Source organism: Aotus nancymaae, unplaced genomic scaffold (genome assembly GCF_030222135.1).
Source record: "Aotus nancymaae isolate 86718 unplaced genomic scaffold, 86718_ANA_hifiasm-v0.15.2.pri h1tg000041l, whole genome shotgun sequence".
Taxonomy (NCBI): domain Eukaryota; kingdom Metazoa; phylum Chordata; class Mammalia; order Primates; family Aotidae; genus Aotus; species Aotus nancymaae.
This window is the reverse complement of record NW_026988455.1, coordinates 5,878,945-5,893,968: the sequence shown is the minus strand read 5'-3', so window position 1 is coordinate 5,893,968 and position 15,024 is coordinate 5,878,945. Positions and strand designations below refer to the sequence as shown.

The following is a 15,024-nucleotide window of genomic DNA, read 5'->3' as shown; positions in this document are numbered from 1 at the left end:
GGAATCCATCATATAAAGCAAAGCACAGTGGTGTGGGAGACAGATACAGAGTTCATCTTTTTTTCTGCCACTTGTCTGGAGTAGAGCAAATCAGTTCATCTCCCTGAGCCTCATTTTCTCCATCAGTGAAAAGGGTTTTGTGAAGATATGCTTTAATATCCAAATTACCCTTGGATACATGTGAACTATAATAGAAAATCTGAAAAGGCTTTCACTGTACTGTTTGATAGGTGCTCAGTAATGTTCCAGAGAATGATCTCCTTCGCGTCTCCTTTCTTTCCAGCTGTTTTCCCCTGCTCCTCGAGTGAGCCTGGCAAATGCATGGCTACCGGAGACTGAGGACTTAGAAGGGCCAGGAGTGGGAATGCAGAACCTTCAATATCCCCATGGTAAATTTCTGCATACGCAATAGTTTGCACTCATTCTCTATCAGAAATTCCTTCTGCATTGTTGTTATAAAAATGAGATCTGGTCAGACTAAATAAAAATAAATTTGGTCAGACTAAATAAAAATCCTGGATTTTGAATATTATTCAAATAATTGAATAATATAAAATTATCTGGTCAGACTAAATAAAAATAAATTTGGTCAGACTAAATAAAAATCCTGGATTTTGAATATTATTTCAAAGTGAACAAATTAGCCTTTGAAAATAATCCCATCAAACTACTAAAATTGAGAAAACACCGTAGAGATGACTTGCCCAAAGCTATAGGCTTATGTGCATAGCTGATTTCAAACAAGAACCAAGTGTTCTGACTTCGCCAGAGGACTGACGCACCCGTGTTCACTCAACCATTATTCACTAAGCCCTCATTCTGTGACAGACACAAGTAAAAAGCCCTGAGGATGCAGCTATAAACAAGACAGACAAGTAAACAGCCGAACAAATAACCATATTTTTTTATTATAGATTATGGTAGCTGTAGAGATTATGGACAATTGTAAACTAGTGAGGGCGATAGAGGCTATCTGGACTAGGAAGTGGCAGGTGAGACCCTCTCAGAAGCCCGGTCCTCAGGGAGCATCTCTGAGACTTGCAAAGGGAATCATTCACAAAGGAAACAATATATCTAAATAACCTTTAATGTATCCATATAACCCCTTTATATTGAGAACAGAATTCTTGGTTTTGCTCTTCTAAGTCATCTATCTTCCTTGTCTAATAAAAGACACCACCATTCTTCCTGCCTCTCCAATGAAGTCCCAGGAGTCATCCTTCACTCCTGTTTCTCACAGTCCACTTTCCCCAGATATGTCACCTCCTCCGAGAGTCCTTTGCTAAACATCGTGTTTAAAAATAGCACCATCATCATTATCTACTTACACAGCTTCGTTTCTTTTATAGCAATACCATTACCTGACATCATGTTATGAATTCACTTGGTGGTTATTTGCTCATCTTCTCTTCCATGAGAATGCAGGCTTTATAAAGGAGGAGTCTTTGTTCGCCTATTCATTGTTCTGTTTCCAGTGCCTACAACAGTATCTGGTATATAGCAGATACTCAATAAATATTATCCAAATTGAGTGTTTGATGAAGACAGGAAGAGATGGGATAAAGTGAGCTGAGTAGAGGGCCTTGGACTAAGCCTTGGGACAGTTCAATATTTAGAAGTCCAACAGAGGAGGTGAGGCCAGTGTGCTGGAGAAAGAGAAGCAGTAGCCAGTGAGGTAGGGGAAGACCAGCTGAGTGTGAAGTAATGGAAGCCAAAATAGGAAAGTATTCCAAGAAGAAGCAGCTGTTCAACCTATGTATTCATGCATTTGTTTAGTGGAAACGGAATTACCTTCATTATGTAGACTTCAGAGAACAAAATGAAGATGACATATGCATAGAGACTTGTCATTCCTTTTCAGAGGGCTCAATTTAACACAAACGAAACTTCATTTAAAAAATTGACTTCTTAAAATAGGTAAAGAGTCTGGAATAAGCATTTGATGAAATACAACGTTTGCTTGTGACTGGTGTGTGTGTGTATATACAGATATATATTTATATAAAATGTTAAGATCACTGAAATCTGAGAGTAGCATCAGCAAAATGGCTGACTAGAACTGGCATACAGTATTTCTCCTGTGCTGGGCTTATTTCATTTAACATCATTTTCACAAGGTTCGTCCATATTGTTGCAAATGATAGGATTTCATTTTTTATGGCTGAATAGTAATCCATTGTGTATATATACTAAATTATTTTATTCATTCATTTCTTGATGGACACTTAAGTTGATTCCATATCTTAGCTAGTATGAATAGTGCACCAGTTAACATGGGAGTGCAGACGTCTTTTCAACGTACTGATTTCCTTTCCTTTGACTGTATACCCACCAGTGAAATTGCTGGATCATGTGGGAGTTCTATTTTCAATTTTTTGAAGAATGTTTGTCATCTCCATAATGGGTCTATTAATTTACATCCCCACCAACAGCATATAAGAGTTCTGCCTTCTCTACATTGTTGAGGGCATTTGTTTTTTGTTTTTGTCTTTTTGATAATAGCCACCTTAGCTGAGGTGGGGTGATACTTCACTGTGATTTTGATTTTCACTTTCCTGATGATTAGTGATATTGAGCATTTTTTCATCTACCTGTTGGCTGTTTGTATGTCTTCTTTTCCCCTTTTTAAAATCAGATTAGTTGGATTGTTAAATTTGTTTGCTATTGAGTTGTCTGAATTTACTGTGTATGCTGGATATTAGCACCTTGCCTGATGCATAGCTTTCAAATTTTTCTCCCATTCCATAGGTTGCTCTTCATTCTGTTGATTGTTTTCTTTCCCGTGGAGAAGCTTTCTAGTGTGATGTAATTCAATTTGTCTATTTTTTGTTGTTATTGCCTGTGCTTTTGAGGTCCTATCTAAATAATTCTTGCCCAGACCAATGTCATGAAGTTTTTCTGTTACGTTTTCTTCTAGTAGTTTCATAGTTTGGGATCTTACACTTAAGTTTTTAATCCATTTTGAGTTTAATTTTTGTATGTGGTAAAAGATAGGGGTCTAGTTTCATTCTTCTGTGTGTTCATATCCAGTTTTCCCAGCACCATTTATTAAAGGGACTATTCTTTCCCAATGTTTCTTCTTGGCACCTTCATTAAAAATAAGTCATGGGCCGGGCGCGGTGGCTCACGCCTGTAATCCCAGCACTTTGGGAGGCCGAGGCAGGTGGATCACGAGGTCAAGAGATCGAGACAATCCTGGTCAACATGGTGAAACCCCATCTCTACTAAAAACACAAAAAATTAGCTGGGCATGGTGGCGCGTGCCTGTAATCCCAGCTACTCAGGAGGCTGAGGCAGGAGAATTGCCTGAACCCAGGAGGCGGAGGTTGTGGTGAGCCGAGATCGCGCCATTGCACTCCAGCCTGGGTAACAAGAGTGAAACTCTGTCTCAAAAAAAAAAAAAAAATCAGTCATAAATGTTTAGATCTATTTCTGGATTGTCTATTCTGTTCCATTGGTCTATGTGTCTGTTTTTATGCCAATACCATGCTGTTTTGGTTATTACAACTTTGTAGTATTTTTTGAAGTCATGTAGTGTGATGCCTTCAGCTTTATCCTTTTGCCTCAAAATTGCTCTGGCTATTCAGGGTCTTTTGTGATTCTACACACATATAAGGATTTTTTTCTATTTCTGTGAAGAATGCCATTGGTATTTTGATATGGATTGCATTCAATCTGTAGACTGCTTTGGGCAGTGTGGGCACTTTTACAATATTAGTTCTTCCAATCCATGAACACAAGATATGTTTTCATTTCTTTGTGTCCTTTTCAATTTTTTTCATCAATGTTTTATAGTTTTCATTGCAGAGATCTTTTACCTCCTTGGCTAAATTTATTCGGAGGTTTTCAAGCACCATATGTTCTCACTCATAAGTGGGAGCTAAGCTATGAGGATGCAAAAGCATAAGAATGATACAATGGACTTTGGGGGACTCAAAGCAGGATGAGGGATAAAAGACTACACATTGGGTACAGTGTACACTGCTCGGGTGATGGGTGCACTAAAGTCTCAGAAATACCACTAAATAACTTATTAATGTAACAAAACACTGCCTGTTCTCCAAAAACCTATTGAAATTAAAAAATATATTACAAGGTTTTTTATTTTATTTTTATAGCTATCATAAATTGGATTTTTTACTTGCTGTTTATTCATTTGTATATGTTGAACTATCCTTGCATTTCTGGGATGAATTCTACTTTTTCATGGTGAAGGATCTTTTCACTGTGCTACTGAATTCAGTTTACTAGTAATTTGTTGAGGATTTTTGTATCTGTGTTCTTCAGGGATATTGGCCTATAGTTTTCTTCTTGTATCTTTTTCTAATTTTGGCATCAGGGTAATTCTGGCCTCAAAGAATGAGTTTGGAAGAATTCCCTTCCTTTCTATTTTTTGAGAATAGCTTGAGAAGAATTGGTTAGCTCTTCTTTAAATGCTTGGTAAAAGTCAGCAGTGAAGCCATTAGGTCCTAGGCTTTTTTTTTAATGGGAAACATTTTATTACTGAGTCAATCTTATTACTCATTATTGTCTGCTCAGGATTTCTATTTCTTCATGATTCAATCTTAGCAGGATGTATGTGTCCAGAAATTTATTCATTTCTTTTAGGTTTTCCAATTCATTGGCATGTAGTCATTTATAATAGTCTCTTACAATCCTGTGTTTCTGTGGTGTGAGTTGTAATGTCTTCTTTTTTATCTCTGATTTTATTTATTCGAGTCATCTATCTTTTTATCTTAGTGTCTTAGTCCATTTTTTTGTTGCTGTGACCGGAAACCACATGCTGGGTAATTTATTTACAAAAGAAATTTATTTCTGACATTTCTGGAAGCTGGGAAGTTCAAGGTCAAGCAGCTCTATCTGCTTAGGGTTTTCTTGTTGCATCATAACATGGTGGAGGGTATCACATGGCAAGAGGGCAAGAACATGCTAGCTTACATTCCTCTTTCTCTACTTATAAAGTCACTAATCTAATGACCTCATCTAATCCTAATTACCTCCCAAATAGCCCCATCTCCAAATACCACCAAATATGAATTTAGGGATTAATTTTCAAACATATGAAATTTGGGGGACACATTCAAACCATAGTAGTTAGTCTAGCTATATGTTCATCAATTTTTGCCTTTTCAAAAAACTAACTCTTTGTTTTGTTGATCTTTTGTGTTGATTTTTGGTCTCCATTTCACTTATTGCTGCTCTAATATTTATTACTTCTTTTCTTCTACTAATTTGGGGTTTCATTTGTTTTCATTTTGCTAGTTCCTTGAGGTACAATGTTAGGAGATTTTTTTTTTTTTTTGCTGGGCAGGTATGTTTAAGTCTGCTGCAGCAGAATTCTTTTTTTTTTTTTTTTTGAGATCTTTCTACCTTTTAGATGTAGGTATTTATTGCTATATACTTGCCTCTTAGAGCTGCTTTTGTTGTATCTAAAGGTTTTGAAAATTGTGTTTTCATTTCCATTTGGCTGAATAATTTTTAAAATTTTCTTTTTAATGTCTTCATTGATCCATTAGTCACTCAGGAGCGTGTTGTTTAGTTTTCCTGTGTTTGTACAGTTTTCAAAGTTCCTTCTGTTGATTTCTAGTTTTATTTCATGGTGGTCAGAAAAGATACTTAATATAATTTTGATTTTTAAAAAATTGCTAAGACTTGTTTTGTGGCTTCAAGTATGAGCTATCCTAGGGAATGTTCCCTGTGCTGTTGAGAAGACTATATATTCTTCAGCTGTTGGATGCAATGTTCTAAACCTGCCTGTTAGGTCTATTACATCTAGAGTGCCATTTAACTGTGATGTTTCTTTGTTGATTTTTTTTTGTCTCAATGGTTTGTCCGATGGTATAAACGTGATGTTGCAGTCCTCTATTATTATTGTATTTCAGTCTATCTCTCCTTTTAGTCTATTAATATTTGTTTTATGTATTTAGGTGCTGCATTGTTGGATACATATAGATATGTTTATATTTATAAATTTATTTATTTATAATTGTCATGTCCTCTTACAATATTGACTTCTTTATCATTGTATAATGGGCTTGTCTTTTTTTATGGTTTTTGGCTTTCTTTTATTTGATATAACTATGTCTACTCCTGCTCTTTCTTACTTCCCATTTACATAGGATATCTTTTTATGTCTTTCACTTTCAGTCTGTCCTTACAGGTGAAGTGAGTCTCTTGTAAGCAGCATATAGTTGGGTCTTGTTATTCTAAATCCTTTTAGCCATTCTATGTCTTTTATTTGGAGAATTTAATTCATTCACATTCATTTATGTTCAAGGTTATTATTGATAGACAGGGGCTTACTAATGCCATTTTGTTACTTGTTTTCTAGTTGTTTTGTAGATCCTTTCTTTTTTTCTCTCTGTTTTCCTTTGTGGTTAAATGACTTTTCTCTTGTAGTATGTTTCCTGCTTTTCATTTTTAGTGTATTTATTGTAAGGTTTTGCTTTGTGGTTATCATAAGGTTTACAACCAATATCTGTAGTTAAAACAAGTTATTTTAAACTGGTAACAACTTAACTTTAATTGCAAAGAAACAAATAAAACTATACCCTTTAACTGCCTTCTCTGCCCACACAAAATTTTTGAGGCCACAATTTAAATTTTTATATTCTCTATGTCTTAATAAATTATTGTAGTTATAATTATCTATAATGTTTTTTGTCTTTTAGTATTCATGCTAAAGATATACATGGTTTATATACCATGATTACAGTGTGAGAGTATTCCAAATTTGTCTTTATGCTTTTATCATTGAATTTTGTGGCTTCAGATGTTTTCTTGTTACAAGTTAGCATCCTTTTATTTTAGTGTGATGAACTCCCTTTAGCATTCCTTGTAAGACAGGATTATTCTATCCTGAGGCAGGCCATGCTTAGAGTCCTAAGATGTTGACCAGTAACCACCAGGAACTACTCCATAACTTCTCATTGAGGTCCAGCCTGAAGAGAAGGCCCTGCTTTTAAAGCACACCCATAAGACTAAGGAGGAATGTCTATATGTATTTTTTTTTTTTTTTTGAGATCGAGTTTTGCTCTTGTCACCCAGGCTGGAGTGCAATGGCATGACCTCAGCTCACTACAACCTCTGCCTCCTGGGTCCAAGGAATTTCCTGCCTCAGGGTCTCTAACAGCTGGGACTACAGGCACCCACCACAATGCCCAGCTAATTTTTGTATATTTAGTAGAGACAGGGTTTCACCATATTGGCTAGGCTGGTCTCGAACTCTTGACCTCAGGCTATCTGCCTGCCTTGGCCTCCAAAAGTGCTGGGATTACAGGTGTGAGCCACCATGTGTGGCTTATCTGTCAATTTTTTTTTTTTTTTTTTCTGAGATGGAGTCTCACTCTTGTTGCCCATGCTGGAGTGCAATGGCATGATCTCAGCTCACCTCAACCTCCGCCTCCAGTTTCAAGCAATTTTCCTGCCTCAGCCTCCTGGGTAGCTGGGATTGCAGGCATGCGCCACAATGCCTGGCTAATTTTGTATTTTTAATAGAAACAGGGTTTCTCCATGTTGGTCAAGCTGGTCTTGAACTCCTGACGTCAGGTGATCCACCTGCCTCGGCCTCCCAAAGTGCTGGGATTACAGGTGTGGGCCATCATGCCTGGCCTATGTGTATTTTAACAGCCCAACTTGGGTTGCAATCCCAATCCTAAACCAATTCCTGCAAGAAGAAGGATTTTAGCTTTAGAATTACTGAGTCTATCTGAGTAGCTGAGTGTGAGGTCAGCTCCTGATGAGGCAAATGCTTCTGCCTTTTCGGAAGTAAGAAAGAAGAGTTAAGGTTGCTTATTAGATAAATGTGGGAGATGATGGCTATGCTAATTACCTTAATATAATCACTATACATTTTACGTATCAAAACATCACTAGATACCCCATAAATATGCACAATTATCGTGTCATTTTAAAGATAAAATAAAATAAACAAAAATATATTAATTGATTGTAATTTGTGGACCTTACTTGAACTCCAAGTCAAGCAAACTATAAATAAGTAAATAATTTATAGTTATATTTATCAAATAGTTGGAAACTTGAATGCTGAATACAGATTGGATATTAATGAATTATTGATATCCAAATTTGGATATGGCAATGGCATCAGAAATATGTTTTTAAAAAATATCTTTGTCGGTTAGATATACATATAGAAATATTTATGGGGAAATATATTTAAGTCTGTAGTGGATACTATGGTATGCCTCTCACATCTACTCACTTCCCTCACAGGACTGAAGCACTCACTCCTGTAACTGCTGAGAGGTTTGGCTATTGACAGCTCATAGCTCAGATGCCCTCTAGAAATTGTTCTCTGAGCAATCATACTTCTTTCACTTCCCCACAGGTATTGATCCCAAGAGGAACAGCCAATAAACGTCCTGCATACTATCAAAAAAAAAAAAAAAAAAAAAGAGAAGCCGGAAAGACAAATTTATACTCTGTGTGGCCTTTGGAATGTTTAATTCCTTTGAACTAAGGTTTTATCTTTTCTAAAATATTGAGTGTGAAGATGGGAAAGGTTAAATGAGATTGTTGCATTTATTCATAGTAAATTCATAGTAACAGGTAAATAGCTTTTCATTTTAAATGTAATTTGAACACCTCCACTTTAGCTCATGCAAATGATTGTAATTTTGCAGCATGGCTTTATGCACATCTCCAGTTCTAGTCTTTAGTCCGTACAAAGGGTAGTCTACTGGGAACATGTCTGGGTGAGTGCACTAACTGACATAAACACAAAAAATTACATCTTTCCATTCCACTGGTTGTACACTTCAGACTCCATCTGCCATGTTCCAGAGAGAGAAACAACAGTTCAGCTGATGTGTGCTTTTAAAATCCAGCCATCACTATGAGGTTTCATCATTTGGGAACGTCAAGGTTTTGATAAAATATCCTCATGTGACTAGACATTAGTATTTACCCTAACAGGGAAAAATCCGTATGTTATTTTATCTGGCAACAGAACAGGACGTATTTTGCAGATTGGTGATCAGTTTCTGATTTACACAAGAACGGATATCCCCTGTCTCTGTCTGTCCGTCAGTCAGGAGATGGTGCCCCATCTGTCAGAACTGTTTATACAGGGCTCCAAACCTCCGTCTAGCTACCTGGGTCAGAGTCAACACATCTTCTGCCTTTACTTGTTCTGGTCTGAGCTTACCTCTTCACCATTATCATGGTTTTTTAAAATTACTATTTTTTTTTTTTTTTTGAGACAGAGTTTCGCTCTTGTTACCCAGGCTGGAGTGCAATGGAGCGATCTCGGCTCACCGCAACCTCCGCCTCCTGGGTTCAGGCAATTCTCCTGCCTCAGCCTCCTGAGTAGCTGGGATTACAGGCACGCGCCACCATACCCAGCTAATTTTTTGTATTTTTAGTAGAGACGAGGTTTCACCATGTTGACCAGGATTGTCTCGATCTCTTGACCTCGTGATCCACCTGCCTCGGCCTCCCAAAGTGCTGGGATTACAGGCTTGAGCCACCGCGCCCGGCCTAAAATTACTATTTTTAAGCAATTCAGGTTTACAGAACAGTTGCTAAAACTGTTACTAGAACTTCTGTTACCCTTTACCCATTTACAAATATAACATCTTACCATATTATTTTTCTCATTATCCTTTTCTATCTATAATCTATCCTTTGAAAAATGAGTTTAAACTGTACTATCATCAGATTTAATTTCCTAACACTCTGCTTTTATCACTAACAAAATCCTTCCATTATCTAACATCGCCAGAATTCCTAGTGTTAAAATTTAAGATGCACTCTAGTCTCTCCCCAACCCAACTCTTCCAACCTTACCCTCTGGAATCCCCCTTCTCCAGTATTCCTCTGCTGCAAGGAGAAGTTCCACTTGCTGTGCCATGAACATAGCTCTTTATTGTATCCTGAACAAATTTTTGCTGTTTGAATTTTTCATTATGAGCATAAGATGAAGCATTATTGAAAATATATTTACACACAAGCCATTAAACCTACAGAACTGCTAAAAGAAACAGCTACTCAACAAACTTATTTGATGTAAAAAAGTTATACACAAGAGCAGACAGCTAAGAGTAGAGGTGCTCATAAAAAAAGTCTTCTCCTAATTGGAAAAGGCTCATGTAGAGGAAAACACACTAGAAAAGCTTGGAGTTTGTAAAACTTCTTCCGGAAGTGTCAGTGCACTATGACTCTGCCTTAAAACTCCTGCTCATTCTGCAGGTTCCAGCTAAAACAGCAACCTCCCTGGAAAGGTCCCTTCCATCCCAAGTCTCCCAGGCAGGGACTCTTCCCCTATGGTCCCATCAGAATGTATACAGTCCTCCTGTACAACTGTCCCATTGTAATTTTCAGTTTGCCTTACTAAACTGTAAGTTCCTGGAGAGCAGGGATCATGCCTTTTGTCTTTTTATTCCCAGGGCAGTGCATGTTGCATAGAAGGCACTCAGTAAATATTTGGTGAAGTTAGTCACTTTCTGTGCTCAGACCAGGCTGTCATTCTTCCTGCCTGGTGCATTAATTTTGACACAGGTCATTTGGTTGGCCTGCAAACTGTGTCAAAATGTCAACTACTTTTTCAGGCAAGACTGTACCTGACAGCAGCTTACCTGAATTGCATGCATCACATCTTGCCAGAAACATGTCTCTCAAAGGATCATCCTGGAAGATCCAAACTTGTAAAACGATGACAGCCTGAGAGGTGCTGTTTTAAATTGTATGTGTATCTTATGTACATATTAATAATAAACTTCTGAATATCACTTCCTATGTATAAAGTGCTTCCACAGAATGTACCCCTTTTGATCCCAGCAGCAACCCTTTGTCAGGTATCGACACTATTATTATTGTTTGCCCTATTTTACAGAAAACGAATTTTAATAAACTGCTCATGCTAACCCAGATAGTAAGTGAAGGAGCTGGGAATCAATCCCAGGTCTTCTAGTCCCAGTTGAACTGTAGGCTCCTTGAATCAGGGTGCATTTTTTATACCCCTTTTTGTATTCCTGCTAATACCCTCTAACCAAGAGGTATGTGTAGGAGGTAGGCCTGCCATGAAGACAGATGAAATGCGTCAGTGTTGGGCAATTGGTGATCAGATCGAAAATGGACAAAATGGAGAAAGATCACCTGGAGCTTCAGGTAGTTGGCGAGAAGGGAGAGGACACTCAGGCCAAGCTAGAATTTTATCATCTCTAACTCCCTTCTCCATTTTTCTTCTACCTTAACTCATATACCATAAGAAGATGTTCAAAGGGGGTCAGTCCCTACACTGACAGTAGGTGGTCACAAATTTCTACCACTCTATACAAAATTTATTATAGGAAGTCCTTATTTCCAAAAATCTCGTAACTAAAAAAAAAAAAGACAAGCTCGAAAAAACAGACTTGATGTGGTCAATGATATGGGGGTAAAGAAAAGAACAGGATAAAAATGTGTGTTTCACCTTTGGTTTTGGCTTCCTGTATAATTAATAAATATATGGATAGATTATATGCCTACATAATTTTAACAGCTCATAGGAGAGAATTTGATGTAGTGTAATGTAGGAGGAAATAATGGCACAAAGAGACTCTGATTTGCTTCTAAAGGGATGCTTGTGTTGACTTAGTATCTATTCTAGTTTAGTTATATTTTTCTGCTCAGGTTAACTTAGAGTCATTCTGGATTTCTTCCATCATCACTCAAGAATCCCTTGGTGGGATTTTGGGACCAGCCCTCACTGAAGTGAGCTGTGCTATCAGCTGCCTCCTGCAGGAAGTGAATCTGCAGAAGAGAAGTCAGCCTCTTCAGGCTGGTGGGCAAAAGCCTGGTGAGTAATACAGGAACAGGAGTATGACTACTGTGATAGCATGGTGGGATCCGTGGCAGTGCTTTTGTTTATTCATAATATTTTTTTCAAAGCTGAGTTTGCAATTGAAAAAAAATTAAAACACTGTACTCAATTTTATAGAGATTGTTTTAGAGTCAGAATTCTCCTTGGGTAAAGTGCTTAACCTTGCTAAATCTCAGCTCTATTTACATCATAGGATTATTTTACAGATCAAAAGAGTTCTGTCTTTAATACCTGGAAACTGGGGTGGAGGCAGCCTGGGAGTAACCGGGAGCTGTCAGGGATCTATGCTAGTGCAGAGAAACTGGCAAAGGAAAGGGTGAGGCAGGCAAACTCTGACAACAATCCACATGGATATTTGGCACTAGTAATAGTAATGATGTGATGTTGTTGGTGTGCTAACATTCATTGCATGTTTACTATTAAGGTATCATGGTGAGGACTTTATATGCACCAATTTATTTATTTATTTTTTGTAATCTCTACCTGAGAGGGAAGTACAAAGAGAAAAACGAAGCTCAGAAATAAGCCTAGATTTTCAAGGGAAGCAATTGCAGAGCTGCAGCTGTAACCCAGGTTGTGCAAGGTAGTAGTTAAGAGCATGGGTTTTGGAATCCAGCTGTTTTTTCTTTACTTATCAGCCACGTGACCTTCAGGGATTTACTTTTTTTCTCTGTGCCTCTGCTTTCTCATTTTGGAATAATGGTGTAATATCATCTATTCTGGGGAATTTTTTTAAGGATTATGCAAATTATTATGTAAAATACTGGCCTATTGTTAAGTCTTTCAACATATGTCAAGCACCTGGTCAAGTTGTTTCCATGATACCAGAAGGGACATCTGAAGAATTCAGAGTCTGAGTGGGGTCCCATTCTTAGCTGAACATCTAGAAACCAGGGTCTTCTAGCTGACTTAGCCTGAGGGGGACTGCGTCCTGGCTCCTGACCCCACCCCAGTGTTGACCCCATTCTCTGGCTCAGATAATTCTGGGTCTGCCTTGCCCGATCTCAACCTGCTATGAGGTCCCAAGGCTAATTCTGTGCATCCTCTCAATGCCCCGGCCTTGGAATGATGGCCTGTGACAGGGACTGCAAGTCTCAATGATGTGAGTGGTCCTGCCTCTGGGAGAATAAAATGTGAGGAGAGGGCCTCTGTGTGAGCCCCAGGTCCTTTGCATCAGCACGTTGGGCGGCTGGGTGCTAGGGGAAGGTTGTGGAACAATGCTGGGAAAGGAGAGGTTGTTGCTGGAGGGACCCTAGGAGTCGGGTGAAGGACAGATTCTACTCTATGGAGGGGCATTATTAACAGATAAGCGACCTTCAGCCCTTTCAGGTGTCCTGGGCTGTGCCCATCCTCAAAGCAAGGGGAGAAGAATTTGTAATGGAGGAACTCATACACTGATATGAGCTAGTTTCTCCCCAGAATCTCAGCAAGGAGGCCTTGTACTCTGTCCCATGTGACAGAGGCCAAAGATTTATCTCTGGAATTGAGTTCCTCTGAAAAAGAGAAAAAGGACAGTGCTGGAGTATCTCCTGGCTTCAGAGCAGAACCACTCTTCGCTTTGTAGGCTCAGGCTTACAACTCATGTTACTCCCTCTGCCAGGTGGGAAGCCTATACTGAGGCCAGTCAAAACCACTTGGGGCTGAAGGCCTTCTGCGGTAGGCACCTTTTGGGATAGGCCACAGGCTTCCCAGTAAGCAGGGCAGGGGAGGCCAAGCAGCAGCTGGTGGGTACAGCCCATACCCATAGCTACATCAGAGCAAAGACAGGCAAGACGGCAAGGCAGTCAAGGTCATTGACGAAGGAGTGGTTGGTGCAAGTGGACAGGGAAGTGAAAAGAGGAGGGGCTGGCTGTCACAACAGGTCCATGCCATAGTGTCTCGGTGCAACTGTCAAAAGAATCAGGGATGAGAATAGGAAGGATAAGAGCGTAACATTATTAATCAGTGCATTCTAAGTGCAAAGCATTGTTCTAAGTGCTTTACATCTATTAAGACATTTGTCCCTGTGGTAGCCTATTATTATTTCTACTTTGCAGATGAATAAAGTAAGCAACAGAAAGATCTAGTGTTGCCTAGACCTTTCAGCAATTAGTGAAGGATTAGAACTTGGGTCTGAACTCAGGCAGGCTGGCCTCAGAGACCAAGCTCTTAACACTTTTTCTTTCCTGTAGAAGACTCTGGGCATGAAAGCTGAGGTCCCATTGCAGGCAGGGATGGGTGGAGGTGGAGGTTTGAGGAACAGTGGGATGGTAGAGAAGGAAGGATATTCAAAACAAACTTCATTCATCTCACAATTTTTTTCCCAAGCATTAGCCTGAAAATGTAAATTCTGCATAAATCAAGGTTTAGAGAAAATGTCCTAATGCAGTTTACCATGAGGTATTAGCACTATAACTACACGGGGAATCAAATATACCTGCCTATGTTCCAGAAATTTTTTCCAAAGATAGATATTATAAGGACAATGTTAAAAAACTAAAATAGTACATATTCCCTTAGAAAGGGAACAAATAAAAATAATTTGTAAGACAACTAACGAGATAAAAGCAGAGGAAAATTTTTGAGTGCTATGAATGGAACATCTGATGTGGCTTTGTTTCCATATAGGTCATGTGACAGGAAACTCCAAACAGCCTAATCAGTTCTGTTCTTTGTGTTTCCACTCACCATACGTGGTCATGGTCATGATATCACTTTTGTTCCCAAGAACAGAAATCCAGAAAGGGAAAGGGTCAGGTGAGGCTGATTGGAGGAGAGGAGGGAGGTCTACTGATACTCTGCCGCTGTTTGTCCAGACTGTGCTTTCCTTGCACAGGAGGCCACTCTGGGGTCCCTCCTCTTCTCGAGAGGAGAGAATATTGATGGAGCATTAAAGAAGGCTTATGGAGCACTTACTGTGTAAGTAAGTACTTCAAGGAACTTGTAATCGTATGAAAGAGAAAGCCATGTCTACAAAGCAGGACAAAGTGAGAGATGCCCAACAGAGGCAGATGCAAAGATGAAGCTCTGATTAGATCTGACTTTCAAGGGCCCCCTCATGGGCGGGGCAGACCCTACTGTTCTTACCATCTACTTTCTCTCTCCTGTTTCCCTGAGACCCGCCCCAATGAAGCTTGGCTTGCAGGTGGCTTTCCTTTTGCACACTTCGAGGGCTCCGTGAGGGAAGATGGCTCAGGTGGATAATTTGATTTTCATAGAGA

At 39.0% G+C, this 15,024-nt stretch overlaps 1 long non-coding RNA gene across 2 annotated transcripts in view; it reads left to right on the top strand.

The window, feature by feature from the left end:
* Positions 1-297: 297 nt before the first annotated feature.
* LOC105710692 (uncharacterized) overlaps positions 298-15,024 on the top strand; it is an 85,799-nt gene continuing 71,072 nt past the window's right edge. Inside the window, exon 1 of one of the 2 annotated variants that reach the window (XR_010337065.1) lies at positions 298-389. This is a non-coding gene — a long non-coding RNA (uncharacterized LOC105710692). Of the gene's footprint in view, positions 390-11,756; positions 11,801-15,024 lie in introns of those variants that run through there. The other variant, XR_010337064.1, reaches the window with a different exon arrangement.